Source organism: Loxodonta africana, chromosome 19, assembly GCF_030014295.1.
Source record: "Loxodonta africana isolate mLoxAfr1 chromosome 19, mLoxAfr1.hap2, whole genome shotgun sequence".
NCBI lineage: Eukaryota > Metazoa > Chordata > Mammalia > Proboscidea > Elephantidae > Loxodonta > Loxodonta africana.
Genome location: NC_087360.1, coordinates 12,230,178 through 12,236,177, shown reverse-complemented (window position 1 = coordinate 12,236,177; position 6,000 = coordinate 12,230,178).

The following is a 6,000-nucleotide window of genomic DNA, read 5'->3' as shown; positions in this document are numbered from 1 at the left end:
GGAATCGACTCAAAGGCATCTAACAACAAGTGCTAAGCAGAGATGTGGATGAATGGCTGCAAGCATCACAGAGAGAGCCCATGCCTTACCATGCTGTTGGTGTCATGTGCCGATTCCAACTCACAGTGACCCTATAGGACTGAGTAGAACTGTCCCATAGGGTTTTGCAGGCTGTAATCTTTACTGAAGCAGATTACCAGGTCTTTTCTTCCATAGACCAGATGCTGGGTTCGAACCGCTGAACTTTCAGTTGGCAGCTGAGTGCTTAACCACTTTGCTATGAGTGCCTCTGCCCTACCATAATGAAGTTATAAAAGAACAGTCCTTTGGCCCCCTAGGAACTGGGATCAGGGCGCCTGAACCCTTCAGGGAAGACCATGAACACAACTTGCCCCCTTCTGCCATCCTCCAGAATCCTAGGTTAGAGGGTGCCCAGCTTCTTCTTCTAGATACTGATAACTTAGTCCCGACACTTTCCAGGGCCCCAGTTACACACTGGCTGCTGAGTTCAGTCCCTGCCCTCCTCCCTCCCCCGCCACCTCCTCCCACCACAGGCTGGGCCTTCAGTGAACATTCTCTCTACTTACCCTGAGAGAACTGACACTCTTCAGAACGGTACCATCCGTCCAGCCCACCTCTAGGCTAACACCAGATGCCGGACGTATATTATCTTATTTAATTTTTCCTTATAACAACACCTGAGGCTAATATACTTAAAAGACCCATTGTACAGATTGAGAAACTGGGTCTGAGAGAAGTGAAGAGACCTGCTCGGTTCCCACAACTAGGAAGTGGAGGGGCTGGATTCAATCAACACCCAGGAGCTTAGCCACCACGTCCAGCTTTTTTCTGGGCATCTCCCACCCATTATTTGCTCTATCTTCATTTCCCTGTCACAATTCGGCTTTGGATCTAGGTTGACTATAACCCGAGAACGTCCTTCTCCGTGATTCCAAAGACAGAAGTAGGAAGACTTTGGCTTGGATAAAATGATGTGAGAAAAGCCCGCAAACGTGTCTGTTGAGTTGACTTTTCTCCGAGTTTCCTAAATCTTCCCTCCCACGAGCAGCCCACTTCTCCTCCTCCCTGCCCCCTGGGAGCCTCCACCCAGGGAAAACAGAAGGTCCGGGGGTGGGCGGCAAGCCAGCAGGCTCAGCTAGAAACAGCTCCTTCTCTTCTGCCAGCGACGGGTCCACACCCTGGGTGCATAAATCCTTTATTTTATGTTTATTATTATTACAGCTCAGGGCCTACCACGGGCCATAAACGGATTTAAGAGGCTGCCAGAGTATAGAATTTAATATAGTTGACATCATTAAACTGTGGCATAGCAAACCCACTTGGGGAAGTCCAGACCCCTCCCTCACCATCATCCCTCCCCTGAATGCCTCTCACCTCCCTCCTGACCCCTCAGATCCTTCTGGCAAAGATTTCCTTTAGGGCAGCACTCATAGAGGGGAAAGGTGGGAAAGGGAAATCAACAGAGACAGGAAGACTGGGGAGAGTGGCTCCAGCCACCTTTTCCAGGGTGCCCGCAGCCCTGGTGGAGCGGCATTGGGCGTAAGGCCAGTTAGGGGCACCCAGGGAGATGGGACAGAGCCTTCTAGATAAGCATACTCATTATCAGCCTATAAAAATACCACTTTCACTTATGTGCTGGCTCCTTCTCCAGGCTCCTGGGAAGAGATGGGAAGGGCAGTGGACAAAAGAAAGGCCTGGACAACAAGGGAAGGATGGTCAGAGTGGCGGGAACTTGGGGCTGCTCAGGGCATCAAGGCTCAGAAAGCCAAAAATACGCTGCAGGGAGGGTTTCATTCCCTCCAAACTTATTACCAGTCAGACTATAGAATTTTATAGTTCTACGTGCTTTATTGAATGTATGTATATTATACATATATAAAGTATATTTTGAATATGTATTATATATAAAGTATATATTGAACATACCAAATATATATGTATATCAAACCTGTTGCTGTTGAGTTGATTCTGATTCATAGCGACACTGTAGGTCAGAGTAGAACTGCCCCGTAGGGTTTCCAAGGAGCGGTTGGTGGATTCGAACTGCCAACCTTTTGGTTAGCAACGGAGCTCTTAACCACTGCACCACTAGGGCTCCATATTGAATATATATATATATATATAATGTATTGAAAAATATATATGTATTTGTTGTTGTTAGGTGCCATCGAGTCAGTGCCAACTCATAATGACCCTATAGGACAGAGTAGAACTGCCCCATAGGGTTTCCAAGGAGTAGCTAGTGGGTTTGAACTGCTGATCTCTTGGTTTGCAGCCAAGCTCTTAACCATTATGCCACCAGGGCTCATGAAGAATATGTGTGTGTGTATATATATATATATATATATATGTATAAATATATATGCTTTATATTGAACATATATATTATGTATATGTGTATATATATTAAGTATATATTGAATATGTATAAAGTATATATTGAATAAGGCACCTTGGTGGTACAATAATTAAGTACTCGGCTGCTAACCAAAAAGGTTGGTGGTTCTAACCCACCCAGCAGCTCCATGGGAGCAGATACCTGGTGATCTGCGCCAATAAAGATTACAGCCTAGAAAACCCTATGGGGTAGTTCTGCTGTGTCACACAGGGTTGCTATGAGTCTAAAGTGGACTCAGCGACACAATAACAACATTATATATTGAATATATATATATGTATATACATATATATAGTATATATTGACATGTATATTGACATGTATAGTATACGCCTCCACATCCTTAGGTCTCAGTCCATCAGTTATAATACCTTCATAGACTTTATTCCCCAGATACTTACCTAGCACCGTCTCTGTGGAAGGCACTGTCCTGAATGCTTGTGGCGCCATGTTGAAGCCGAGGCATTATGTCCTCAACAGCTTGGAGTCAGGTGCAGAAACACAATCAATAGGCAGATAACAAACGCGAGAGCTGGTGCCTTATGCTCATTACACTCCAGGTGTGTTTCTAAGAGCTTCATGTCTGGTAACTCATTTAACCCCTACAAAATCCCTCTGCTCTGGGTGCCATTGTCACCCCTACTTTATAGACGAAGAAACAAGCAAATGAATGAGCAAAATAATTTCAGGTGGAGGTAAGTGCTATGGAGGAAATAAAGTAGGGTGATGGGAGGGATGGTCATTGGGATGGAAGGAGACCAAGAACTTGGATGGGCAATGGTCAAGGGCAGCCTCATTGAGGAGCTGGCCACAGAGGAGGCTGTCATGAGGACAGCTGGGAACAGAGCATTCCTGGCAGAGGGAATGGCATGTGCAAAGGCCCTGAGGTGGGAACAAGGTTTGGTACAACTCAGGAACAGAAGAGAGGGTAGGTGGAGTGTGGAGGCAGAAAGGGGGACAGAAGTGGGAGGGACAGGCAGGGCCCCACCCATGCAAGACCTTCAAGACATGGTAAAGAGTTGGGACTTTATTCTAAGAATTTTGAGAAGCCATTTGGAGGGTTGTGGGCAGGGATGGGACATCAGTTTTGCTCACTGACAAAGACCTCACGCATCCTTAGGTCTGGCAAATGGGCTGAAAGGGTCGGGGGCGAGGTCCAATGACCTTGAAGAGGTCAATGCAGTGTGGTAGCCACTGGAGATAGAAGACCCGGGTGCCCGCCCTAGCTCTGCTCTGAAGTCCTGAGGAACTTCCTTACCCCTGCCTCTAGACCTCAGATTTCTCATATGTAAAATGAAAGAGTTGGTCTGATTATTGCCAAGGTCCCACCCTGTGGATTGGGTCTGTGTCCAAGTGCAGGGACCTCAGTGGGAAGGTTGACAGGTGGCCTGGGAAGGACCTGGCTGCAGGTGGAGGGTGTACATACCTAGAGACAGGCTCTTCCCTCGCCTCTTGCTCACCCCTGACTGCAAAACCCCATGTCCTTCCTCCTCCTGAATTGGCGATCCCCAGCCTGGGTGGGGTCTGTGGAGCCAAGGGATTCTCTACACACGAACCTCACCTTGCTTGGTGAGTGATTCCCGCCCCCGCCAAAGGAAAGAGATTTATTGAAGGTTTAAGACAGTTCAAACCAGGGACATGTTTGATCTCGCAAAGTGAAACAAATGCTCCGAAATTGTGGAGTTACAGAGGTATTTTTATGAGGTAAAATATATTCTTTTTTAAATTTTTATTTATTGTGCTTGAAGTGAAAGTTTACAAGTCAGTCTCTCATACAAAAAGTTACACACGCCTCGCTATGTACTCCTAGCTGCTCTCCCCCTAATGAGACAGCACATTTCTCCTCTCCACCCTGTATTCTCCGTATCCATTCAACCAGCTCCTGTCCTCCTCTGGCTTCTCATCTCCCCTCCAGACAGGAGCTGCCCACACAGTCTCACGTGTCTGCCTGAGCCAAGAAGCTCACTCCTCATCGGTATCACTTTCTGTCTTATAGTCCAGGCCAATCCCTGTCTGTAGAGTTGGCTTCAGGAGTGGATCCAGTCTTGGGCTAACAAAGGGTCCAGGGACCATGACCTCCGGGGTTCCTCTAGTCTCCATCAGACCATTAAGTCTGGTCTTTTTACAAGAATTTGAGGTCTGCATCCCACCGTTCTCCTGCCCCATCAGGGATACTCTGTTGTGTTACCTCTCAGGGCAGTCATCGGTTATAGCTAGACACCATCTAGTTCTTCAGGTCTCAGGCTGATGGAGTCTCTGGTTTACGTGGCCCTTTCTGTCTCTTGGGCTCATCTTTACCTTATGTCTTTGGTGTTCTTCATGCTCCTTTGCTCCAGGTGGCTTGAGACTAATGACGCATCTTAGATGGCCTCTTGCTAGTGTTTAAGACCCCAGACATCAGTGAGTGATTCCTGATCATGCCCACCCAGTTGCTTCTGCCAGGCTAGGCAGGGGCAGCCCAGCCCTGTGTGTGTGGGTACGTGAGACCCATGGGTCCCAGGGCAAGTGTGGGGAGCTGTGGGGGACACGAGTGACTGAATGAATTGTGAGTGAATGGATGTGAGCTTAGCCAGGTGGAAGTGTATGAGTGTGCAAGTGCTAGTGTGTGTGATTCAGTGTGGATGACTATAATCGTGTGCACGTGAGTGTGCAAAAGTGCATGGGTGAATGACCGTAATTGTTTGTGTGGCTGACTTGGGATTATATATGAAGGTACGTGTGCACAGTGGAGCACGTGAGTGAGCGTGAGTGGCTGTGCGTGTGTAGCCACTGAACGTGGGTGTGCACATGGCCTTGGTTGTGTTGTGGGCATCTCACTCTGAGTGGAGGGACTGCACTGGGGGTGTGCCACAGCTGTGGGCAAGTGTGATCGATGGTGAATATATGTGGATCTGAATTAGTGCTCACACATGTGTGGGTGTGAGCCTGTGAGTGGTTGTATTTAACTATGATGGGGTTTGTACGTGTCCGAGTTGGTGTGGACATGTAGTGCACCCTTTGTGGGATGATGAGTATGAAAGTGTGTGTACGTGATCCCATAGAAGTAGATTTCTGGGCATGTGCTGGGGTGAGCTCGTGTGAGGCCATGAGCGTGGGAATGTGCACGGGTATTTGTGTGTGTCTCACTGAGTCGGAGTACTGATGTGTTATGCACCTGTATGTGGCTGTGAGTGACTCTGAGGGGGTGTGTGTGGCGCATGCATGCTGTGTGTGTGTGACTGCATCAGTGTGTTCATGTGGTGTGTTGCCTGCACGTGGCCATGAGAATGGCAGTGTGTTGCGTGGATGTGGATGTGTGGCTGTGTTCACACTGAGTGTGGGAGTGTGCGTGTAGCTATGTGAGTGTGCCTATGTGAGTGCATGAATGTGAGATGAATGTGGCAAGTGCTGTGTGTGTGGCAGAATTGTTAACCCACATATGCAGTGGGTGACAGTGCCTGATTGTGATTGTGTGTGTGTGTGAGAGAGAGGCAGAATGCTGCACCTGGATATGAAATGGGTGACGGTCCATGGCTGTGTATACTACAAGTGACTCCCAAGTGGCTGGGCCTGGGGCATCTTGCTGCTTGAACCCTTGAGGA